General features: G+C 37.6%; 1 pseudogene; it reads right to left on the bottom strand.

The window, feature by feature from the left end:
* LOC123394333 overlaps window positions 1-25,536 on the bottom strand; it is a 66,745-nt pseudogene extending 41,209 nt beyond the window's left edge.
* Window positions 25,537-27,685: the final 2,149 nt, after the last annotated feature.

Raw genomic sequence — 27,685 nt, 5'->3', positions numbered from 1 at the left:
TATAGTTGTAAATTTTGCTTCAAACATGTTAGAATTATAGGTACAGTATAAAAGACAGGAATGGGCTCAAAATACACAGGAACATTTCAATGGGCAGAAAAAAATCAAAGTTTGATTGAGGTTCACACTGTGGATTTGCTGAGCTTTGGATGAACATGAAAATAGGGACTATATGGGGCTTCCTGTTTAATGTCCCTTGCTCTGGAAGTGAGACAGAAAGAGACTATTGTGGGTTTATGACTAACAAGAATCCATGAGTCTGATGAACAAGTCTCCCACTGACTTGGAGAGTGAACTGGATTTTTTGTATTTCCCCAAATCACTCAGGGGTAAATCCTTTGAATTATCAATATAAGTTCATGTGGAATGGAGAGAGAAAAAGAGAGACAGACAGACAGACACACATGAAGAACCAAGGCTCACACTCAAAAAGAGTCTGAGACACAAAGTTCTACAACAAATGAAGAAATTTTAAGCTAAGAATGAAGGTTAAATAAATCAACAATCTGTTGAAAAATTAGTCCAGATAAAAACAATAGACAACAAATCACAGAGCTGTAAAGCAAGTTGACAGTCTTGACTATGTAAAATTAAAAGAAAATTTCTATGATAAATGTCACTGCACTGACAGTAGTGTTTAGGATTTGTTTGCTAAAGAAGACTCTCAAGACCCCAGATGACAGTGTTTTCAAACCCACAGTTCATTTTTGGAAAATGATATAATATAGCAACAGCATTAAAATAAGGATATGTACCATATCTAAGAGTAGCTTGGCAGCAAGAGGTCTGGAGAGGCCAGGTACCGACTCCAGGTACACTCTGGAGAGCTGTACCAGGATGCATTTAATCTACCAGATCAGTAACCACTGACGTGTGTAGACATATCTCAGAACTAGGGAGCCTAAAATGGGTCTCAGATGGGGCTTCTTTTACCTTGCTGGTCACTTCCATGTAACCAATCTGTATGTCAGAGCATTTCTAGGCATCCTAATGAGGCTAGATATAAATCTTCAGTCTCACTGTCATTAATCAACAATGCTAACAAACTGTCATAAACTACTCTCCAACTTACCAGAAAGTAATAGTTACAAAGAAATGCTATTAATCAGTTCATTTCATACTTTGACCTAGGCATCAGTGCTGTGTAGGTACTTCAGCAAGAACAGTTTGGGCTAATTTCCAGATCTGCAGAAATCAGTCCTCCCAATACAGCCACCATGAACAAAGTCAAAATACAAGTGACAAACTAGGAAAATGAGTTGCAACCTACATTGTAGATAAATAGTCAATTTCTCTAAAACATAAAGAATTTTTATTACTGGCTGCCTAGAGCTGTGGTGGATAGAGAATTGGGGTGTGATGTCTAAGAGATGCGGAGTTTGGTGGAGGGGGGATGAAAATACTCTAAAATTGATTGTGGTGATGGTTGCACAATATTATTAATACACTGATAACCATTGAAATATACCCTTAAATTTGAATGAATGGTATGTGAATTATATCTCAAAAAAGCTGTTTTTAAGAGAAGGGAAAAATAATTTTTATTAATCAATATGATGAAGACAGCCCAATGGAAAAACAGCCAAAGGATAAGAAGAGACACCTTGCAGAAACAACATCATTCTTAAACATACAAAAATAAGCATTTGAAAAAATGTTTACTCTTATTCATGGTAAGGAAAATGCATATGGAAACAACTGAAATGCCATTTTTCACCTATTGTTTGGCAAAGGTCACACTGACTTTTTGTGACAACTTTTTGTTGACAACATTGACAACTCTGAGTACATGTTGTGTTAGTAAGGCTGTCAGCAAACCACTCTCCTTATAGCTGGGCACTGAGGCCTTTCTTGATAAATTATCTAGGAATCGCATTTCATTGTCTATATTGTGAGATACCTTTGATGTAGGATTTTTATACCTATAAACCCTTCCATCAGGAGTGATTTTCTTAGTGCATAAATCAGTCAATGTCCTCCCATTGTACCAGCCACTCTCTTCGTGTCCCTACTCTTGCTTCTTACATTCCAGGGATCATTGCACATGCTAATCTCTTCACCATGGATGCAAGAAATAACAAACAAAAATTGGTATAATAAATTAGTCTACCTAATTATCTAATAAGAAAACTCCTTAATTTTAAGAAGTTAAAAAAGATGAATATAGGTAAATATATATATATATATATATATATATATATATATATATATTCTGGATGAAATTTAAAAGATGAATAGTGTTGAATGGATGTGTGTATTTGAAATATTTTAAGTTCCCAATGCTAATTGGGATTGAAATCTGAATACCCAAAATATTTTATTTAAAACCATTTAGCAGTGAGGATGCTTGAAAAAAAATGTATAGGATTCATTAATTTATTCCCTCCTCAAACGTTTATTCAATGCTTTTTCAGTAAAGTGAGCTAGACATTGTAGGGGGATATCAGTAAAAATGAGACAATGATTCTTTCCTCAAGTAGCTCATGCTATTGTCTACAAGAGAAGTTAAATGACCACAGAAATAACCTGGGACAGGGTTAGAAAATTTTGGCCCTGTGAAGGGCCAGATATTAAATATTTTAGGCTTTGCCAGCCAGAGGGCCTCTGTTGCAACTATTCAGCTCTGCTGTTGTAGTGCAAGAGCAGCCACAGGACAGTAGATAAAGAAATGGGTGTTGCTGTGTTACAATAAAACTATGAACAGGTGGCAGCCTGGATTTGACCCATGGGCCATTGTTTGCTTTTACTGAAAGATATAAAGTAATGATTTGATTTCAGAAATACTAATAAATGGGGGTTCAGAGGAGGGAGAGCTTGCATCTAGACAGCAGTCATCTGCAAGGACTTCATTGGGGTAATGGTACTTAATCTGGAACCTTAGTGTTGGGTAAAATATAAATTTGGGGATGTGATGGGGAGAAAGATAAGGTTGAGGAAGGAAGATTGTTCTTGGTAGAGGAAAAATATGTAAACAGAAGCACAGTGGAGTTGGTTATCCAATGGGTGTCTAGTAGCAATTCGGTTTGAGAATAATACACATTAAGTGGAGTAATAGAAACATAGGTGGGAAGGAGGGTTTGGGCCCAACCAAGAAATGCTTTACAATCAGAAAAAGGAGAATGGATTTATTATGTTATCACTTTGGGAGTGCTAGTGGAGAACCACAGAGTCACAGAGTGGTATAGTCACTCATGCCTTTGGAAAGTTTATCTGATGTTCTAGGGGTCCTGAAGCTTAAACAGGGGTTCTCTTCAAGAAAAAGAATACAACACTACACATTTGACGTCAGGTGTAAGGGTTTAGAAGGGGCTCAAATAAATTTTGGGCCCCCAAATCCAAGTTTCATAGCTTCCTGGAAAATTACTTCTGTGGGTGGTATATGTGCAGTGGTTACAACAGTAGTCTTGGCAAGAAATAACAAGACCTTGATATGGAAATGGCAGAGGTAATTGGGAAGAAGGGACAAACATCAGAGTCAGTAGAAGTTAAAGTGGAGGGCTTGGCAACTAGCAAACTAAAAGTGCACAGATTGACATTATCTAGTGGGAGCAAAGAAGAAAAGACAAAGATGGATCTGAGATCTACAGTTTAGAAGGTAGTGATGACCCTCAACTCTACAGTCAACTAATCTTCAACAAAGCAGGAAAGAATGTCCAATGGAAAAAAGACAGCCTCTTCAATAAATGGTGCTGGGAAAATTGGACGGCCACATGCAGAAAAATGAAATTGGACCATTTTCTTACACCACACACAAAAATAGACTCAAAGTGGATGAAGGACCTCAATGTGTGAAAGGAGTCCATCAAAATCCTTGAGAACACAGGCAGCAACCTTTTCGACCTCAGCCGCAGCAACATCTTCCTAGGAACAATGCCAAAGGCAAGGGAAGCAAGGACAAAAATGAACTATTGGGATTTCATCCAGATCAAAAGCTTTTGCACAGCAAAGGAAACAGTTAACAAAATCAAAAGACAACTGACAGAATGGGAGAAGATATTTGCAAACGACATATCAGATAAAGGACTAGTGTCCAGAATCTATAAAGAACTTAGCAAACTCAACACCCAAAGAACAAATAATCCAATCAAGAAATGGGCAGAGGACATGAACAGACATTTCTGCAAAGAAAACATCCAGATGGCCAACAGACACATGAAAAAGTGCTCCATATCACTCGGCATCAGGGAAATACAAATCAAAACCACAATGAGATATCACCTCACACCAGTCAGAATGGCTAAAATCAACAAGTCAGGAAATGACAGATGCTGGCGAGGATGCGGAGAAAGGGGAACCCTCCTACACTGTGGGTGGGAATGCAAGCTGGTGCAGCCACTCTGGAAAACAGCATGGAGGTTCCTCAAAATGTTGAAAATAGAACTGCCCTATGACCCAGCAATTGCACTATTGGGTATTTACCCTAAAGATACAAACGTAGTGATCCAAAGGGGCACGTGCACCTGAATGTTTATAGCAGCAATGTCCACAATAGCCAAACTATGGAAAGAACCTAGATGTCCATCAACAGATGAATGGATCAAGAAGATGTGGTATATATACACAATGGAATACTATGCAGCCATCAAAAGAAATGAAATCTTGCCATTTGCGACAACATGGATGGAACTAGAGCGTGTCATGCTTAGCGAAATAAGTCAAGCAGAGAAAGACAACTATCATATGATCTCCCTGATATGAGAAAGTGGTGATGCAACATGGGGGCTTAAGTGGGTAGGAGAAGAATCAATGAAACAAGATGGGATTGGGAGGGAAACAAACCATAAGTGACTCTTAATCTCACAAAACAAACTGAGGGTTGCTGGGGGGAGGGGGTTTGGGAGAAGGGGGTGGGATTATGGACATTGGGGAGGGTATGTGCTTTTTGAGTGCTGTGAAGTGTGTAAACCTGGTGATTCACAGACCTGTACCCCTGGGGATAAAAATATATGTTTATAAAAAATAAAAAATTTAAATAAAAAAGAAGAAGGTAGTGATGACATGAATAGAAAAAGATAACACAGAGGAGATGCAGCTTTGCAGCAGAAGAAGATGCAATCAGTGTTAACAGAGTGATCTAAAATTGTCTAAAGTTATCCAGGAGGCCATGAAAAATGTGAGATTAGAGACTGGCCGACTAGATCATTTACCTAGACAATTTCAAGATCACTCTGTTCAACAGTGAATTTGGGAGTTACCCACATAAACATGAGTGTTGTGAGAGAATGAGATTATCTAGGGAGAGGAGGCAGAGAGATCAGATCTCTCTGGATAGAGTTGTCTCCTCATTTGGTGGAGGTTAAAATGGAAAATAGCTGCTCAGAGAACTGATATGCTATCTTGATATTCTTATTTGCTACCAAACTTCTCTTTGGAGATCCCTTAATTTTAACAGATTATTTGGAATGAAACTACTTTTTGTGCTACTTTATTATCCATTAGAAGGTACAGGTATTGCCCTGCAATATAACATTTAAATAAATTATTTATATTCATTCTGACGTTAAGCACCTATTTCTTAAGATGGCATTCACCATGTTTTTTAGTCTCCTTTCATGAAAATACAGAAATGTGTGAAGCATATGCTCCCCCCTCCTGACAGATAACCTTTAAATCTGTCTTTCTTCCCTAGTATTTATAATTACTTTACCTGTGAAGGGGTCAAATCTCTGGAAATGGAAGGAAAGAAAAACTCTTGAGAAGCCTGTAATTATAAGTAATAGTTATGCTCTTTGCTGTAATTACAGTTCCATTTTAGAGCTTCCGTTTGTCCCTTCACGATTCCTTCTGACATTAGCAGGATCTAAAAGTTTGGTACAAGTGTCTGGAAAAAATACTTTGTGAGAGCATGTGCTTAATTACCTGGTCTCGAATGACTGGTACAAGAAACCAGGATATTCAGAATGTTCATATCCATCCAATTAGTCATTTATCCTTCTTTAAGAAACCGAGTCATAACACACATCATACTTTTCATCCATTGTTGTTTCTCTATTGCCTTAATGATCTTTTCTTCATGAATTCCCCCAGTAATTATTTTCACTAAGTATTTTGAGAAACATATTCCCCTTCCTAGATTTCTTGGGATTATTTGAAACATGGGAGAAGTACCTTTGCCAGAGAATTTTTTAGAACAACAATATTATAAAACTGGTTTCCGGCCTGGTTCATTATCCAAATCACTTGGAAGACTAAACATACACAGATTTACATCAACATGTTGTGACTTTTCTGGATTAACATGCAGTACTTTCCTTCTTTTTTTTCCTTATGTTTTACTGTATTTCACCTATCATAAGGCTCAAAATTAACCTACATCCTGATGATCCCCAGTTTTATGTTTCTGGTCCAGTTTTTTTCTTTCTTTCTTTCTTTCATTCTTTTTTTTTTTTTTTTTTTTTTTTTTTTTTTTTTAATCTGAGCCCAACTACATGCTTACCATTTCCATTTGGATGATTCACTTATATCTAAAATTTAACATGTCCTGAACTCATCCCCCCTATCCAACTTGCTTTTCTCCTATCTTTTCCTTTACCAGGGAATAGCCAACATGCATGTAGATATGTAGGAACCGCCCCTGATTTTACTTTCTCTGACATCCTATCCCTGCTCTACACCAATTAATAGGAAATTCCTGTATATTCTTCCTAAAATATAGAGAAAAGCTATTCATCTTCATGCCATCATCATCGTCCAAGCTCCAATGTTCTCTCATGTGGACTAATGCAAGCCTCCTAATTGGATTCCTGCTCTCATTCATGCTTCCTCCATCCAGTGGTCAGTGGGTTTAACCTGGTTGTGCATTGGATTCAGCCCAAAAGACACAAATGACTGGTACTTGGGTCTCACTCCAGAGATTCTGACTTAATTGGTCTGAGTATGAGACATTTAAATATTTGCCCCAAGTGATTATAATGTGCAATCAAAATTGGGAATCACTGCTCCATCCCACATGCAGCATGGAGAGCCAAGTCCTTAATACCTTAATCAGTCTGCTTAAAACCCCTCTCTATGTCCTCCTATTAACCTCAAACACTCATATCAACATCTCTACTCTATTGCATCTGTTTTCCCAAGACCATTTGTTGAAGAGACTGTCTTTTTTCCATTGGATATTCTTTCTTGTTTTGTTGAAGATTAATTGACCATGAAGAAAGGGTGTATTCTTTTTTCTTTAAATTTTTTATTTTTTATAAACATATATTTTTATCCCCAGGGGTACAGGTCTATGAATCGCCAGGTTTACACACTTCATAGCACTCACCAAAGCACATACCCTCCCCAATGTCCATAAAAAGGCCATATTCTTAAAACTACTAACATTCTCCCTGTAACTGAGCCAGTGGTAGTGTAAAATTCCTTTTCTCTTTGGGACAGCATTGTGAGGGCAGTATGAGGCTTTGGGGATGAGGAAGAAGAAGGCAGTACGGATTGTCTTTTGTGAAATGTGAAGATAATTTTTTTTTTTTGTATGAGTAGGATTGAGGGCAATTTTGAAGGTTGTAGCAGGCATGTAAGCAAAAGGAGTTATTTTAAATTGAGCAGAGAGAAGACTCTTGCTGGGCAGTGTGAATTATTTTCAATATTTCCAAAAAGCCTAAATGAAATTCTTTGGTTATTAGACAATAGGGACTTGATATAACATCATCACACCTTAATTTTGGCTGGTATCTTAGAATTTAAGGAGATAATGCTGGTTTTCTGGAGGGAATTGGAAGTACTGATTAGGATTAAATGCTTTTGTTTAGAGATCATTAATCACATTAATGATTATAATGTGATAGAATAAGTTTCTCAAAATAAGGGATTGATGTGGATTTGAAATAAAGACTTGAATATTGAAAATTTTGGGGACTATTATTAAAAATCAAGTATATTGTTCCTTTGGAGATACATTTTGAAACAATTAACTTATTTGTTATCAGTCAGCAAATATTTAATGAGCATATTCTTATGTTAGACACTGAGCTGGCCAATTTGGGATATAGTAATGAAGAAGTCAGGATCATTTTTCATGAAACCTTTGGAAGGAAGGAGGAATACATTGAAAAAATAGTTGCACATAATGTTAATATAAGTTATTCTAGAGGCACCTGATGCTAAATAAAATGTTGATGTATTTCATTTTCTTATTTACACATCTAAGAGAAAATTCTGAGAAGAAACCAACAAATAGTTCCCTGTGAGTAATACAGACAATGAGTGACCCTTGGTGCCCATTTAATGCATATCCCTTGGCTTGGTTGTTATCCCACACATATGTCCCTTGTAGTTTTTCCCTAGATGTATTTCTTTCAAACAGTTCCCATAAAAGAGCTGATATCAAACACTATCATTCAAACAGCATTTGTTGTGTTCGTTTTAGATTTTGAATTCTTATCTCAGATATTGTCCATTTTAAAGCTTAGAGTTCAGGGTGCCTGGGTGGCTCAGTTGGTTAAGCATCTGCCTTCAGCTCAGGTCATGATCCTAGGGTCCTAGGATCGAGGGAGCCTGTTTCCCCCTTTTCTTCTCTCCCCCTGCTTGTTCTCTCTCTCTGTTTCTGCCAAATAAATAAATAAATAAAATATTGGTTAAAAAAATAAAGGTTAGCGTTCAGGTTCATTTCTTTCTGCAATGATCTGTTGTTGACTGTTGGCATTTGGTACTTCGTTTCATGAATCCTATTCTGATTTACTCTTCTCATCACCTATTTGTCCTGGTTTTCATAGAGAATCATAAATGATCTCTATTTTTGTGTGGGTACCCTTTCTTCTACTTTTTCATGTTTCTCAGCCATTTTTACATTTCTTTAAATGCTTGAATATTTGTTCTATAATTAAACCTTCAGAAACACACAACTTATTTCATTAAGTAAGCTAATGTTCAGGAAAACAGAAGCATCTAAATTCTTTTATATCTAATATTTTAGTTTCAGAACTGGTGACATATGTTTGAGGTTATGCATTGTAGAACATCAGAAGTTAATTGGAAGTGTTCTATTTCTTAAATAACTTGATGAGCGCATGAACACAAATGGGTTCCTCTATTGTTCTTCTTTATGCCTTACGCATGTTTTATAATTATTCCTTTGCATCTATTGAATATCAATAGAAATAATAAAAATTAAACTAAGATTAGAGGCTAATTTTTTTTTCAGTAATAGGAACATGGAGAAAACAATGGATGTGAGAATGTTTAAGAAATTAAAGACTGGGCTCCTGGGTGGCTCAGTGGGTTAAGCTGCGGCCTTCAGCTCAGGTCATGATCTCAGGGTCCTGGGATCGAGTCCCACATCGGGCTCTCTGCTCAGCAGGGGGCCTGCTTCCTTTCCTCTCTCTCTGTGATCTCTTCCCTTCCTCTCTCCTACTGTGATCTCTCTCTGTCAAATAAATAAATAAAATCTTAAAAAAAAAAAAGAAATTAAAGACCAGAGTTAAATATTAAATTTTGTTTCCATTGACCACACATAAAAAAGTGAACACTTCCATAGTATTTACCATGATACTAAAGTTAAATCAAATTATTTTGTTGAGTTTATGTATGTTTTCAGAGATTTCCTATAAAGTTGACAATTTTACTGTAAAAATTCAAAAACTGGGTTGTAAGCCAGAGTTGAATATTGTGGGAAATTTATATAGACTCTGAAAAACAATCTAAGAGTTTTGAAGGGGTGGGGGAAAGGAGGTTGGGGGAGCCAGGTGGTGGGTATTATGGAGGGCACATATGGCATGGAGCACTGGGTGTGGTGCAGAAACAATGAATTCTGTTACACTGAAAAGAAACTAATAAAAAAAATTAATAAAAAAAAATTTGTGACAGGGGCGCCTGGGTGGCTCAGTCGGTTAAAGTCTGCCTTTGGCTCAGGTCATGATACCAGGATCCTGGGAAGCCTGCTTCTCCTTCTCCCACTCACCCCACTTGTGTTTCCTCTCCCGCAGTCTCTCTGTCAAATAAATAAATAATATCTTAAAAAAAAGTTTGTGACGGAAGAAAATTATACTTGTTCATTTTAGTTTATAAGTTTCCAATAACAGATTGGTTTTATGCATCAACTTCATAATAATTAATTCATTGAACTTATTAAATTTGAATGAATTCAGTTATTTAAAAAAGCGAGGATTTTTCTCTACATCAAGAAAATACCAAAAGGACTCTAATTTTTAAAACTTATTTTCCAAGTAAATAAGTAATAGTAAAGTAAATAAGTAATAGTGTAATTTAAAAACGTAGAATCTTGATTTTCTAAGACACTTTCAAAATCAATTTAGATACATTTAAGTATTCAGGTGAAGTTTTCCTGTGATCACTGAATGCTTGAGTATTCTTTGGCTGAATGTATTTACATAAATATTACCTCTAGCTAGACTTAGGAAATATTGGTTAGAATTTTTTTTATATAAGTCTACACACACACACACACACACACAACAATTGTGATTTGTGTTAGAGAAAAATTAAAATCTGCAAAAATATTGTATCACATGGGACTTCATCTAGTCTGAGTACATCAAAATAAATTGTTTTGTTAGAGAACAGGATGCTAAGTCACTGAAACACAAGTTAAAATTTAATTGGGAAACAGGCTGTTGAAAATAGGCTGAGGCAGGAAGCCAGGATGGGAACACCTGGGTTGTGCAAATGAAAGAGGAGAGCGGCAAACATTCTGAGGTTAAATTGGCTTCTTCACAGTCAAGCCCATGCTGTGGTCTTTACTTGGATCATTCTTCTTCCTCCCGTCACTCCACCCTCTGCCCTTGTTCTCTGTATGGATGACTTACTTAATTGTTCAGGTCTTAGGTCTAGTGTCTTCTCCTCAGAAATGCTCTTACTTTCAGTATATACCTGCCTCCACCAAATGACTCCTGGGACCTGTGTCCGAGCACTTACCACAATTTTCAATCATTTACTTGTTTGCTTACATTGTGGTTGTCTGTCTCCCTTCCTCATTGCCCACTTCCATTCTGTTTCCACTCTCGAAACTCCATGAAGACCTGTTGTTTCTCTCAGTGCCTACTAGCATGCCTGGCACATGGTAGCTACTCAGTGGAGGTGGAGATCTGGTCCCTCTTACTGCTTTCGGGTAGCAATACAGGTAAATCATCTGTGACATGAGAATCAAGCTTTCTCAGAACATTTATATAGGATGATCTGTAGGTCCTTTTATCTCTCCTCTCACCCACACACTATGCCCTGTCCTTTCAGGCTTTTCTATCAATTAAACATATGACATATAGTTTCTAGTAGGAAGAGCATATATCCTATTAAAACATAAATCACTGGAATTGCACTTCACAGTTTCAAGCCAAATTCTCTCTTTCCCCAGTGATACAACTAGGAGGCAAGAAGGTTTCTATCTGTAGAGTTTTCTCAAAATACGGTGTACCCCTATCCTACCATTGTCCTTGTTTAGCCTGGAGCTTACTTTCAGTGTTACTTCAGTGTCCCTTGAGGACTTACATTTCTGTAATTAACTTTTAACTTATTAGGCTGTGTGTTTATTATTCAAAAAACATTCACTGAATGTAGATGAGTAGGGAGCTTTGTACAGAGGATCATTCTTGGGACATAAAGATTGAAGGGGACATCATCCTTGTATTTGAGTTGATTAAAAACTAGGTAGGAGGGTGCCTAGGTGGTTCAATTGGTTGGGCGTCTGCCTTCAGCTCAGGTCATGATCGCAGAGTTCCAGGATGAAGCCCCATATGGGGCTTCCTGCTCAGTGGAGAGCCTGCTTCTCCCTCTGCTGCTCTCATGTTCTCCCTGGCCCTCTTTCTCTCTCAAATAAATAAATCAAATATTTTTAAAAAATTATGTAGGAAGACCATGTATTGGCATACAAAACAGTGAAAGACAATTACAAAGTTTAAGACAGTGGAAAATTATATGATAGTTGTCTTTCTCTGCTTGACAAAACAAACTGAGGGTTGCTGGGGGGAGGGGGGTTGGGAGAAGGGGGTGGGATTATGGACATTGGGGAGGGGATGTGCTTTGGTGAGTGCTGTGAAGTGTGTAAACCTGGCGATTCACAGACCTGTACCCCTGGGGATAAAAATATATGTTTATAAAAAATAAAAAATTAAAAAAAGTGGAAAATTAGAAACTGCAAATGTTTAATAATGGGTGAATAGTTAACTGTGAGATATCTACATGTTAAATTATGTTAATAACATAGACATAAATATATGATAAGTTTAAGTATGGAAAAAAGTCGAGATTCAAAACATCAAAAATTTACATTGATTTTTCTCTGTAGCAGTGAACAGCATTTAACATGCTAAATGGTTTGCTTATTTATTTATTTTATCTGTTTCTTTCCATTACAATATAAGCACCATGGAGGCAGAGTTTGTCAATTTTTTGGTGCTGTAATTTTTACTGTATAGAAAATGGTGCCTAAAACATAGTAAATACTCAGCAAACAGTAAATGAATAAGTGTATGATTAGAATATGGAAGAGAATAATGGAATATTAGAAAAAACTATCAGTGATAGTTATCTTTGAGTGTGGGATTATAAGAAGTGTTAACTTTCAAATTAATGTTTTCTTATATAATAAGTATGCATTAATTTTGTAACAAGACTCTATACACACACATATACATACACAAATACATGTTTAAAGAATGGATAGAAATACAGCAAAAAAAGTAGCTTTCTTTGAGTGACAGACTTTAAAATAAATCTTTTATTGCTTTCCATATAAAATACAATAAAATTTATTTGTTCAAAAATTATTTTAAAAAGGAAAAAATCTTTCATTTGTGGTGGTAGTGGTTTGAGTCAGAATATGGAGGAGAATTGGTTAAAAATGAAAACTCCACCTTCATATTACTTATACGCAGTAATACAAAACCCCCTAAAAAAATCAAGTATGGGGCTTAAATTATATATATTTTTTGTTAGTGATAATGTGTATATTGGAGCTTTTGCCCTGAAGGGGTTTTAATAATGTAGACAGAAGGGAAACCAGAAGACATTTGATTTCTTCGGGATTCAAGAATTTGTGCGTTGTACATACTTTAACACTTTGGTACATAAATCCTTTCAAATACCAAAGTCTTAAAGAGGGTTGAAATAAATCCTCAGAAATTCAAGTTTTAACCTAGAATGCCCTCCCTAGCAAACAGTGATGAAAAAAGTGTTCCCCTGATAATAAAACTGGAAACCACATGGGAAGGAGTGTCACAACATGAAGCAAGAAACCTTTTAATCAAGCTATCAAGGGTCTGTTTTGAGATGTGTAATTAATAGAGCTCCTGGTTAAAATTTAATGAAGAATGTGCTCTTTATCAGGATCATTTCAAATCTAATGGAATTTAGCTGTGTTTTGCATATCAATTTACATTTAAAGAAAAAAGTTTGGGGGCACCTGGATGTCTGAGTCTGTTCCGCAATCAATTGCCTCTTGATTTCAGCTCAGGTCATGATTTCAGGGTTGTAAAATGGAGCCCCGCTTGGGGCTCTGCACTCAGCACAGAGTCTGTTTGTCCCTCTCCCTCTGTTCCTGACCCTACTCTCTTGAGCTCTCTCTCTCAAATAAACAAACAAACAAACAAATAAATAAATAAATAAATAAAATCTTTAAAGACAAACCATGAGAGACTGTGGACTCCGAAAAACAAACTGAGGGCTTTGGAGGGAAGTTGGGTGGGAGGTTGGGTGAGCCTGGTGGTGGGTATTAAGGAGGGCACCTATTGCATGGAGCACTGGGTGTGGTGCATAAACAATGAATTCTGGAACACTAAAAAGAAATAAAACAAAAAACAAAAAACAAAAAAAAATCTTAAAAAAAAGAATTAAGGTTGAGCATTAATTGTAGTTAACTTCACAGTTATTCTAAGTGCATTCATTGCAAAGTAGGAAAACTAAACTGTTTTGGTTAGGTGACTGGCAAACAGCATTACATTTCTTGCCTCTTCAAGAAGAATCTTCTTAGATCTCTTAGGTATGTTAGGTCCGTTATTAAACGAAACGAGACTGAGACAAAGTGAAAGTTATTTAAAGCTTTATTTTATGATAAGTATTAAAAGTTAGACTGATCGGCCAGGGGAACGAGACTGAGGCAAGGTGAAAGTTATGCAAAACTCTATTCTATGCTAAGCATTAGAAGTCAGACTGACCGGCCAGGGCTGTCTCTGAAGAGAGCGACCACCCTCAGCTTACAGGCTCAAGTATTGACTGACTATCATTGAGAGATTAAGAAATTCTTCCTTTCTAGGGATTGAATGTCATAAGAAGAAAGGAGTTGTTTTTTATTTAAATTTTAACAGTGAAAATATACATGGATGTTGATTTTTACAGGATATTGGGATATTCCCAGTCAACTCTTTAAAGTAATCCTTGGAAATAGAAGGGTCTATGCCTATAATTTCTCACTGGCTATCTCTAAATGAAATCTCCTTCTTTGCACATCCACACCAAGTTACATCACAATATCTGTAAGTATATGTGTTTTGTGTTTTACTCTTCAGATGGACACTAACAACTCAGTTTCTATATGCCTCCTAAAGTTCTCTTAGCTTATGGATTACTAAAGTGACCTGACCAAAACATTTTGGTACACCTTGTAAGGACCTATTTAGCCAGAGCAACTCCATCTTGGTTAAAAAGCCATTTTATATTCATTTCCTTAGTTCAGTTTATATTTCCCTAAATAGTTTATATTCTAATAGGTTTGGGTCATTTGGGAAGGGGCCGGAGAGGTGGGAAACCAGGGAAAACAAGTGCAGTGGAACACTGATCAACAACATTGGAACCATCTGGAAGCTTGTTGGGAAAGCGGAATCAGGCCCCACCCACACTACTAGATCAGAATCTGCATTGGCAAGATTGCCAGTGGTGCATATTAAAGTTGAATGGTGAAGTTAACACCTGCCTTCCAGGGCAATTGTGAAAATTAAAGGAAAGAGTATATGTTCAACATCCAGTTCAGGTTTGGTATATAGCAGGCATAGAGTAAATGCTAATCTCTCTCTTTTTTTTTTTTTTTTATACCTTTTCTACTCTGTAGTCTGGAATCAGAGAAATAAAATTTTTTCAAGTTTGGAAGTCATAGCAAATAGAGAATTAAACAATAAAATCAGAGCAATGCTTATACTCTTCTTATTAGCATCCACTTCAGATCTACATTTACCTTGCATGTTTTGAAATGGAAGGATATATTACATAAAATGACCTGTATCATAAAATTACCAGAGTTCACATTTTGAATTATGAAAGTCAGGCTTCTTTAGAGGGAAACCACAACTTTATTAATTGGACTAAAACCTGTACAAACTTTTTTGGGTCATAATTGGAGCTAAACTTTACTCCATCTTATGAAATACAGCAGAATTTAAGTTTTTCCCAATTATGAAAATCATGCTCTATTAACTTGACTTGATGAGTAACACAAATGCAGTAGCTTAAAAAGCACAAGTGTATTATCTCACAGTTTCTGTGAGTCAGGAGTCCAGGCATAGCTTAGTTAGCTCATTGCAAGGATGCAGTGAAGACATCAGGCAAGCCTGGATTCTTACCTGAGGACGCAGGTGGGAGGATATCTTCTTCTAAGCTTACATGGTTTTTGGCAGAATTCATTTCCCTATAGTTGTAGGGTAGAGTGATCCAGTTCTTGCTGGTATGGGCTGGAGGTTACCGTCAGTGCCTTGAGACTGTCTTTAGATCCTTGTCCCATGAGCCTCACAACATGTCCACCTGCTTCATCAGAGCAAGCAAGGGAGAGAATCTTCTCACAAGATGGAGGTCATGATCCTATGTAACATAATCACAATTGGAAAAAAAATAAATTGCAAAAAAATAGGAAAACAAAACAAAACAAAAACAAAAAAAAAGCTAATTGTTTTTTTAGACTTCTTACCCTCTTCGATATTAAGCATTATGTACAAAAAGCGTCTACATTCACAAAACTGATAGAATATAAGAAGAAAATGCCTCGAAACTCATTTGGATATTAATTTGTCACCTGGAACTTTGTTTAATTGGTCTAGTGTTAGGAGGAACTTTATCAGAAATTTCTACTAAAAAAAAAAGAAATTTCTACTTTGCTGATTTAATCTCATGATGTTCAGAGCTCTGAGACCAAAAATTTTACCTATTTAGGAAGTACCAATTTTTCCTTTAACAACTAATTTGGAATATGTTTAAAGGTGGAATAATTTGTGATGTTTTTAAAGATGGTACCCCATGCCAATTAATTTTGCAGAGAAGAATGATGGAAGGGCCTTGCCATTATAGTTTCAGAGGTTTGGAAAAGTTCTGGGTTAAATTTGTACAATCCCAGACAAGAAAGTCTTCTGCATCTATAGCATTTGACGGTATTTTCCCAAATCACACTTTTTGAGATAATAATTCCACATCCAAAATTAGTATATAATTTTGAGTACATAAACCTGCACATTTACAAAATGACATACACACAAAGATATTTATTGCATCTCTGCCTTTAATAGCAAAATGTCAAATAGGGCTAATTAAATACATTGTTAAACCCTTTCAATGGGATACTAGTTTATTTATTTGTTTATTTAACAGACAGAGATTATAAGTAGGCAGAGAGGTAGGCAGAGAGAGGAAGGGAAGCAGGCTCCCTGATGAGTAGAGAGTCCGAAGTAGGGCTCGATCCCAGGACCCCGGGATCATGACCTGAGCTGAAGGCAGAGACTTCAACCTACTGAGCCACCCAGGCACCCCGGAATACTAGTTTGTAAAAGATTAAGAAAACTCTTTATATGGTGATATTGAATGATCTCTAGGATCATTTTTAGATGAAAAAAGCAGGCTCAGAACTGTGTATATAGTGCACTGTCATTTGTTTAACAAGCAAACAAAAAAGGCAAGCACATTGCATACTTAGGCATAGACTAACTCGGGAAGAACAGTGGGGCATATGGACACGTGTGGGAGGGAGACTTCACCCTCCATATTCTGTTGTACTGCTTGAATTTTGAGTCATATTAGTATATTTCTCATTCAAAGAATTGCATATGTGTGTTACCTTTGCCTTCTCTCTTCCAGTTCATTCCTTGATACACCAAAGCTGACTTCACTAACATATCTTTAAAAACTTAAAAACTTTAATACTAAAAAACTTCCTTTGTTAAGGTCACCAATGACATCCATGTTGCTATGTGCAGCGGTTAATTTTCAGACTTCATTTTATCAAACTTCTGGGTAGCATTAGACCTAGTTTACTATTTTTCTTTCCTTTTTTTTTAAAGAAAGATTTTATTTATTTATTTGACAGAGATCACAAGCAGGCAGAGAGAGAGAGAGAGAGAGAGAGAGAGAGATTGAGAGGAGGAAGCAGGCTCCCTGCTGAGCAGAGAGCCCGATGCAGGACTCGATCCCAGGATTCCGGGATCATGACCTGACCCCAAGGCAGAGGCTTTAACCCACTGAGCCACCCAGGTACCCCACTATTTTTCCTTCTTGAAATATTTTCCACTCTTGGGTTTTGGGACAGTATTCTCCCTTGGTTCCCTCTTGGTTTCCGTCTTGGTTCCATCTCACTCTCTGTTGTAAATAGTATAGTCCCTGATAGTGGCCTCGTGTCCTCCACTCTCCTCTGTCTTTTCTCTACCTAGGAAACTCATTTATTTTCCTTGTTTAAACATCATCTGTACACAGACAAGTCTTGCTTTCATGACACAAATTGGGGTTTCTCCCAAAATTTCTTTGTCTTTTTGTTACTTGACCCAGAACCCGAGTAGTCATCGCTTCCCTTCAGCTACTCACCCCCGTCACATCTTATCTATTAACAAGTTCTGTTGTTTCTACTTCCAAAAGTAGAATATATATATCTCAAACGTATCTCCAAATATCACCCAGATTCCCCATTTCCATTGTCACCATCTGAGTCCAGTCAACTCTTCTTGGAGCTGTTGCAGAGTTCTCTGAACCCTTCCCACTGTTCTTTCCACCTTTATTCTTGCTACCCCACACTCCAAACATTGAGTTCCCACATAGCAGCTGGAGTACTTTTTCTTTCAAAGACTTGGATCTGATAACATACCTCTGTGGAATGGTTCCTGCTGTGCTCAGCAGCAAACCATAGCACGGCCTGCAGTGTGATGTATGAACCAGGCCTTCCGGCTCTCCAAGTTCATTTCATGTGCTTTTCTCTCTGGCTGATCACACGGGACTTCTCTGAGTTCCTGGAATATGGCACTCTTCTTCCCACTTCAGGACCTTAGTACATGCTGTTCCTTCCTCTTGGGGAGTTCTTCCCTTGCCTTGCTCATGCATGATTCTTTATCTAACATATCTTAGTTTACACCCTTCTTCCTCAGAGAGGTCTTTTCTGGCCAGCTCATATAGAAATGCCCTTCCCCATGTATTTGCTATCATTGTATTTGTCACATTACATCTAACCACTCTGTTTTGGGGTTCTTTTGAGGTTCTGGGGTATTTTCCAGTAGGTTAAGGGTGATGACAATTTGACTATAGAAATGGTGATGGGACAGACAATACTGTCTGCCTTGCTTTCTGAAATACATCTCAGCATGGGATAAGAGAGTGTACATCATTTTCAAACTATATGTGTAATAAAAGAGACAAGAACAAATTCAGGAAGGGACTAATGATTATTATCTTGACTCAAGGGAATTGGCAGATGGGGGAATAATATCCTTTGAGAGAAACAGGCATCCATTTACCATCTTGCAATCCCAAAGGATACCTAATTATCTCAAGCAGCAGCATTCATTACAGTCTAAATATGGCACATTGCGTTGAATTCTGAGCACAGTTAGGACTGCAAGAGGTCTTTAGAGTGTATACAGTGTATCTTTTTCTAATAAGCAAATCAACAACTGGAGAAGTTAATTGATCTGCTCAAGGTCATCCCACTGCTGAATTGACTTGCTGCCTTCTGCTCCAGGGAGATGTCCACAACATTCTATTCATGCTCAAACTGAATTCCCAAAGGCAAAACCCTGAGAACTATAGGGGCCCACTGAAGCCTTAAAATCGTTTTCCTAGCTATCTCAGAAGTTCTAGGAACATACCAGTTTCTTCTTTTTATTTCCTTACATGCAAGTTGTAACTCTCCTTTCTAAATAAGACAGCTTTTAACAACATATGCAAGGCAATCATTTTGAAATAGGAAATAGAGATTAGTAAAAATGATAGAGATAAAAATCATCCGCAAATTTGTCACCATCCCCTGGATAGTCATATTTTAATATATTTCATCTTCTTAAGAATGGCTCCGAACAAGAGAACAGTCTTCTTTAATAATGAGTCTACCACTCTGCCACCAAGAAATGTCAAAGAGAAAAGTAGGGCTTAAGTTTCTTGTCTTCAAGCAAAGTAGATAAAATAGATGTATATTGGGTAAACAAAGTAGATATATATTTGGGGCTTGGATACTTCCCCGTTTGTTTGAAGACATCTTCAGTGAGAGCTGAAGGGTTCTCATTACACGTCTAAAGTTGGTGAAAATCTTTTTTTTTTAAACTCTAGGTCTGAATATATGAAGCTTGTTCTCAGTTATTTGCCCCATTTGATTTTAGCTTCTTAAGATGGAGATGTGGGTGGGCTGCTATGGATTTTTTCCTTTTGTTGCTGCTGCTGTTGTTATTTTTTCCCCAAGCAAAAACACATTTTCTTTGCCTAGGATCCAGCTGAGAAGCTTGTCGGGAAAGAGCCCAGCTGAGAAGCGATGTGGCAGTGTGTGTGGGTGCTGTCCCAGGTGGTTCCTGATGGATTAGGCTTCCAAGGAAGGAAAGAAGGACCCACAAAAATTTCAATTCTGTTTCGGCAGGTTCAAGATGCCAATATATTTTGTTATTTTGTCCCTGGGGAGTAAATTAAAGTGATATTGCTTCTCCAATACACCTTGGAACCAATAAAGAAAAAATAATGGCCTGTGCTGTCTTCCTGTGGGCACGTCACTGGATGTACTGGGACTTCCCTACTGCAGGTCATTATCTTAAAATCTTCAAATATTGAATTTAAAGTAAATGCTCCTTTCTCCTTGTGGTCAGACAGAAGGCCTTTGAGTGTAAATATCACATTAGATCTGATTATGATCTGTCTATTCTTGGGCAAGTTATTTATCTGCCTGATCCCCAATTTTCCCTTGATGTGTGATTATGAAAATTAAGTGAGACAATTAGGCAAATGGTTTTGCACAGGGTTTCAGACTTAACAAATCTCTCCTGGCAGACGAGAGGGAGGAGTGGAATTTTGACGGTAACTTATGAATAAAGACTGGAGAGTTAATATGCTATTGAGAGAAGCCTAGCTCAGGTTTTAGCTGCAAAACCATGGTGACTTTGTATAGCTTCTACTGTTAAAATTTTTAATTTCTTTTTTTAAAGATTTATTTATTTATCCCAGAGAGAGAGAGAGAGAGAGAGAGAGAGAGAAAGCACTGCTTGAGCAGGGGGAGGGGCAGAGGGAGAGGGAAACAAGTTGGCTCCCCACTGAGCAGGACCCTGACATGGGGCTCAATCTCAAGACCCTGAGATCTGACCTGAGCCAAAATCAGGAGTCACCCACTTAACAGAGTGAGCCACTCAGGCACTCCTAAAATTTTTAATTACAAGCATAATTAGTGGTTAAATATGTTGGTTGTGATGATAGCAAATGTGAACAATAGCTCTGATACTTGAAAAACTGAAAATCCTTCCTTAAAACTTGGTAGACTTTGAACATCAGCCAGCACCATGTAGCCAAATACTTGTTCATTCCAAGGACTTTGGAGCCTTTAGCATTTCCCCCCCTCTCCTGGACCCCCTTACGTGTCTCTTTGCTCAATCAGGAATGAAGTTGAACTTTTTTGCCACCCACTGCTTCTCAATGTATATGGAGGGCTTTCTTTGAGTTGTGCCCAAAATAACATCTGATCTGAAAGCAATGCTAGGGAATTCAATCATCGATGAAAAGAAGAGTAAAAAATAAAAGCAAAGTCATGCCCCTTGAAAGTTCAGCTTCAGCTCTGGAAAATATAAAAAGGGATTTGGGCGAGTCTATTTCTGGAAATCTGACTGCTCCAGCACAATGCGCTGAACAGTGAGGGGGATTCTTTTGTGGTTGATGTACGCATGGAGAGCCTCGCTCCACAGTGTCGGCCTTTTAACCTGCTGGAGGGCAAAGCCAGTCCCAGCTGCCTGTCCTACACTGGCTAATACATCACTCGAGTTTTCCCTACTATACTATAGCACTTACTCTGGTTTTCTGGATCTGCTGGGTCTTGGCAGAAAGGCATTTCAAATCCAGGACAATTATCCAAACTGATTCTGGAGTTGATTTCTTGTTATCTGGTTTATTTCTCCTTCTCACTAACTAACCTAACGAGTATACTTTTCCCTAGGCGCCATTTCCCGGCATTAGGGCATCCATATGCATGTTTTCCACACTCCAATGAGACTTTCTCATAGGTCTGCTGGAGAGAAATAGGACAAGTCATGACAAAATGGCCTGCCAGTGCCTACTAATGTGAACAAACAGTAATGTGGATGGCTGCTGTTGCTGCTTCTGGAATACCGCTCCCTCCCTCCCAACTCATGCCTTCTTCAACTTAGTGTTGACAGCTGGGCATGAAGCATCATCGAAAGCCTCTTGAAAAAAACAAATAAAAACAAAGCAGCTATCTCTTCTTATATTCCTCAGAGCTTCTGGACTTGTATATATTCTATTCTCTTCTGGTTTTCCTATTTGGCCATGATTTAGTTCCTAAAGGGATGTGGGTCCCATCATGTTCATCACAGGCAGACTCTCGTTCCCGATAGGTCCTTCTGTGTTTTATCTATAGCTATGCCGAAGGGTATATTGAGAAAATAAGTCCTGGCAATTATCAGCTCAACACAACAGAAAACAACAACCAAAAAATCCTTTCACTTGAAATTCTCTGGCTGTTTCCAGGTGAAAGATTTTATTTTTGCTTTGGGCCATAAGGATAATTGCCTCATTTTCTCACTCTGCTTTGCTAGTGGTCTAAATGCTACTGTGAGTTTTGAGTCCTTTATCTGGTTTGGTCTCCTGTTCCAGTTATTCATACTTCAAATGTTTTGCTCCTCCCCTTTTTCTTTATTACCTGTAACCAAGGAAACTGATACATACTAAAGGCTTTTAGTTGTTTTCTTCATTGCTGGTTGTTTTTGGTTTGTTTCTTAAGTGGGGTGGAAGACCACTTTGCCCCAAGTGTGTGAGGTGGAGGACCACCTTGCTCTAGGCGTGTGGGGTCCATTGGTCATGTGGGGTGGGTGTCTTTATGATAATCACCTGTGACCAACAAAGAATAACCAGGCCTTGAAAAGGAAGTAAGCCATTGAAGGTGTTATCAGTAGATATGGTAAATGGATTTAAATTCCTTCGTCAGCTTTCTATAAAAGACCAACACTTAAAACCCTCTTGGCAACCCTGTGGTGACCCCTCTCACTCCTGAGAGTTTTTTGGTATCTTCACTTAATAAACTTCCATTGCTTTACACACAGCTTTACACACACACACACACACACACACACACACACCCATATACACGGTTCCATTCTTCTCTGGATTTTATAGAAAATACCACTCCTTTGAAGGGAGAAACTTTTGGCTCAGATTAACCCAAGGAGTAGATATGAGAATAGAATAAAAATGACAATTCATGAGGTTTCCCTGGACTTAATGTTGCAGGGAAAGACTTATTCATTTATTATTATTATTATTATTATTTTGTGTGAGAAAGAGAGCAAGAGAGAGAGAGAGAGAGGTGGGGAGGGGCAGAGGGAGAGGAAGAGAGAGAACCTTAAACAGACTCCATGCTCAGTGTGGAGCCCCATTCAGGGCTCAGTCTCACAACCCTGACTGAGATCATGACTGGAGTGGAAATCAAGACCTGGATGCTTAACCGACTGAGCCACCCAGGTGCCCGGGGAAAGACTTATTTCGATAGTCTGTTTTATACTTCAGAGTAGATAGTCAGGGTGAAGTAGTGGCAGGCAAATAATCTTAGTTTGTCAACTGAGCTAGGATGGCATCACACAAAGTGATAGAAGAAGTCATGGCTTTTTTCTAAGTCCTTTGAGTATATGCCATACAATATGGTAACCACTAGCCACAAGTAGTTATTTAAATTAAAATTAATTATTTTAAATAAATTAAAAATTTAGTTTCTTGATCACACTGATCACATGTCAATACTGCCATGGTCACATGTGGCTAGGGTCTAATATAGTAGACAACACGTATATATAACACATATATAACACTGGAGTAGAAAGTTCTACTGACAACACTGCTCTCATTATTAACCTTGTTTAAGTTGTTTCCCATCTAGGAATATCACCTTCCCATATCACTATCTCCACAAAACCTACATTCCACTGAAACTTGGCTTGCTCTCCCCTCTATCATGCATTTAAAGACTACCCCACCTTCATTTTCCAGTTTTTAAATTTCTCAGGCAGCATTTGTAGAATTTAGAACATAATAATATGCAGTCAATATTCTTATTATTTTGCTAGGCCCAGTTTTTTTTTTTAACTAGTTTAAAAGCTTCTTAAAGATAAGAATTATGCCAGGCACCTTGGTGGCTCAGTCCCTTAAATGTCCAATTCTTGATTTTGGCTCAGGTTATGACCTCAGGGTTGTGAGATTGAGTCCCGCACTGGGCTCCATGCTGGGCATGGAGTCTGCTTGAGATTCTCTCTTTCCCTCTCCCTCTATACTCCACCCAACTCACACCTTATATGTTTTGTTTTTATAGTCCCTCAATGCCTTATACAACCTGATACCATATTATTATCATTATTACTAATTTTTTAAAGTATAGTCTGAGACTAAGCTCAGGGATTTATATGTGTCTCCTAGAATGCAGTGTCTTATAAAATAGTGTTCATAATATATTTATTGTTCTATACTCAGTGCCTCAGAAGGTACTCAATAAACCTAAAGAAGAGAGAATGATTTCATTTGATTTTCACAAGAGAGTGAAACTGGTATTGTCCTTATTTTTACAAATTCAGAAATTGGGGTTCAGGAAAGTTTAATGATTTGATGAAATGCAATGTTAATAAACAGTAGTTATTTTGCACATTGGTGCTTTTGAATGTGATCTTTCTCTCCACTTGGTGTCTCATCTTTCTCTCCAGCAGGGTAACCTGGATTTCTTAATAGTAGCTCAAGGTACCTTCAGGGAAGAAGAGGTTACCAAAACTCGGCTTCTTTATCATTGAGTCAGTCAAAGCAATGGAAAATCTAGCACAAATTGCCAGATAATTGTATTAGCATATAGGCTTAGTTTATGCATACAGAAGATGAGAGACTGTTGGAGAATATCCTCGGAGACTAGCTATCACATGAGTCACCATCTCTATAGGGTCCCAGTTTCCTGGTACTATGATTCTTTCTATAATAATTTCCCACCTCAAAACATCCTTCTGTGAGATTTAAAAGCCATTAAAAACAAAGCCGTAAGCTACCAGAACATTCCTATTAACAAAAGTGACCTGGGTTTGATTTCTAGAAATAAGTAGACTTCTGAAAATCTAGGATGACCTCTTATTCTAGAAGGAGGCAAATATAGTTGTCAGCAGGATTCATAAGAAACTGGTGTTCTTATCTTGTGTGGGGATGCTTATGTCTCCCAATGAGAGGCCTTTTGATTAGTGCTACTATCTTGGGATTCTCATAGCTAGAATTCTTGCCTCCAAGGTAAAGTTCCTCAAACTGTGAAGCTGAGACACTTGCATCTTCCTTCCAAAGTGAAAACAAGCAATTTCAGGAAAAGATGGGAAAGACATTTCCCCTCAAAGGATTCTTTTGGCATCCTTCTGCAACCCACTCAGCAACTTGAGAGTTTCACAATCAAATAATGTCTTTTTAGCACATAATCATCTTTTATGGGGAGCTGGGCTTTTATAGTTGTATGAATTACTCATGTTGGAAGTAAGGAATAACACTTTAAAGAAAACCTTCTGAATTTACTGGGGTGATATTCTAAGCAATTACTTTGAAAAAGGAAATTATAACAAAGAGGCTCAGGAATGTTTTTCTCCATGTTGCAGTCAAAGAAGAAAGTTAGAGAAATGTTGCTTTAGGGACCCAAAAAGAGGAATCGACATAAGAACATAAGACAATATGAGGTTTGACTTCATTTGAGGTTCTGTCAGCTAAACTGTATTTTGGGGAGCAATTAATTATTTGACACAATGTGTGTTTTTAACAGAGGCTCCCCCATCCCCCTTGTATGTTTTTTTCTCAGCTATCCTGTTAAAAAGAAAATTACAAAAGTAGCTGAGCAAACCATACTTTGAGAAAACACAAAGTGAAGCTAAAATAACTGAGCCAGGCTTAGTCTGAAGTTTGGCTGTGTCAGTTATTCACAGATACAGTGGCATGGCTGTCTTTTCTGTAGGCTCCCTTGATCCTGCACTCTAAAGTTCTTGGAAGGGAGCTGTGGCCTTGATTGGAAAAAATGGAGACTCAAAAAAGAACTAACCCAAACTGGGCAAACTCTGATTCTGAATATGTATCATCCTGAGAGCAAATGAATAGTTTCTCACCTGGATCTAGGAAGCTGGGGTTTAGATACCAGCATTCTCCATAGCCTTGCTCTGACATGATTCACCCTGTAGCAGAATTTAGAAATAAGGCTCTAGACCCCAGTCGCTGGAGATCTCAGAAAGATTTGGTTAAATCCTGCTGCATTTACAATTGCTGGATAGCGATCCATTCTGAACTGTGTGGTTTAAGATAACAACGATTTATTAAGCCCCAAATTCTTTGGGTTGACAATTCAGTAGGGACATAGTAGGGATAGATTGCTTTGCTTTGTGATGTCTGGGACTTCAGCTGGGAAAAATCACATGGCTGAGAGCTAGAGAATCCATTTGTAGAGATGGCTCTTCATTCACATGTCTGGATGTTGGTGCTGGTTGTTGACTCAAACCATGGCTGGGTGTGTTAAGTGGAGCATCTGTATGCAGTCTTTTCATGGGGGTTGACTTCCTCACATTATGGAGGCCTTTGAGCAGTTGGACTTACAGGATGTCCCATAGCTTTAATGGTAGATGTCTCAGTGAGCAAGGTAGAAGCCACATCATCTTTTATTATCTAGCCTCAGAAGTCATTGAATGTCACTGTTGCAATATTCTATTCATCAAGGCCATCAAGAGATCGCCCAAATTCAAGGAGAAGGAAAGTAAGTGCCGCCTCTTGCTGAGTTACTGGTAAGGTCACATGGTAGAAGAGCATGAAGAATAGGAGACATTATTGTGGTCTTTTTAGAAAATAGAATCTTCCATGTTCCTATTCAACTTAGAACAAGGCTTGGGACTAAGTGTCATGACTTGCCTCAAGGGTCAACTCTACCTAGCAACTATTCAGATTTGTACTCTGTGCAAGGTAATGGACCAAAGAGCTCACACCTCATGGACTTAGAAATTGTAAATCTCTTCTGTTCTTCTTAAAGTGGCACAAGAACACAGCCATTGAGTGTTGAGGTTTGTAGCATATCTCTGGCTGGCTGATAAAGTATATAAATTCAGTGCACAATGTTTTTAATTTTCATGTATATAACAAGTAACTACTAGAATATATAATTCTTAAATGTTGACACACACTTGTGTGTACGTGGGTATATGTTTATGTAAAGGTATCTAGAAATATATCTAACAGAAAACATACAATACTTTTATGAAAAAAATAATTGCTGAAATGTATTATAGAAAATTTCTTAATGAAGAGATAAATTTTTATGAAAGTTTCAATGTAGTTGACATGACAACTTTCCTCAAATCAACCTATAAAGTAAATGTTTTTGAATGATAATCCCAGTAAGGATTTTTGGTTTTATGGTTGGTTTCTGTTTCATCTTGTTGTAATTTGTTCTTGATCTGGTAACCTAATTCTCCTTTGCTTAAGTTAGCTATTGGGTTTCTGTCACTTGCCACCAAAAAACCCTAACTCATAGAATGGATTTATCTACCATCCATTCTCCCTTTCTTCAATTCTAACATGCTGATGGTGATGATATTTTGATGGAGGCATGAAATTGTGTGGGTAGTAAGCATGTTTTTTACCATTCCACCTGACAAAAATTAAAAATCAGGATTTTAATGGCTCCAAGTCAGTTTCATCAAAGTCTCTAAGGTTGCTAGCAATATAATTAAAGTCCTCCAAAATGACTTTTTTTTAGTTCATAATTATTCAGCATTCACTTATTCTTATCCCCCACTTAATTGTTGAGTGTCAGTTGTGAGAGAGGTATTAAGCTAGGTGTTAGAGATAAAATAGGGGAAACAACAACAGATAAAACATAATTTCTGCTCCCAAGGAGTTGATATAAGGAGACAGTATATAAATAAAAAAAGCACAAAATAATACTAAATTGTGGTAACTGCTATGATACAGATGCTCCTTATCTTACTGGATGCAAGCATATGAACAAGATGGAAATTTTCAGTGTAAGCCTCTATACTTAACATTTTTAAAAGGGTGTAGAATTCTTTAGCAAACATTTGACTTCTAACAGAATTCACAATAGATTATTAAATATTGATTTTTAAAAATATTTTATTTATTTATTTGTCAGGGAGAGAGAGAACAGGCAGGAGAAGGAGCAGGCAGAGGAAGAAGCAGGCTCCTTGCTGAGTCAGGAGCCCAACATGGGACTGGATCCCAGGACTCTGGGATCATGACCTGAGCCAAAGGCAGATGCCTAACTGACTGAGCTACCCAGGGGTCCCTACATATTGATGTTTATTGCTTA

Source organism: Mustela putorius, unplaced genomic scaffold, assembly GCF_011764305.1.
Source record: "Mustela putorius furo isolate JIRA1106 unplaced genomic scaffold, ASM1176430v1.1 tig00003834_pilon_pilon_pilon, whole genome shotgun sequence".
NCBI classification, from domain to species: Eukaryota; Metazoa; Chordata; class Mammalia; order Carnivora; family Mustelidae; genus Mustela; species Mustela putorius.
Note: the sequence above shows the minus strand (reverse complement) of the source record. Positions and strands in the feature narration are given on the sequence as shown.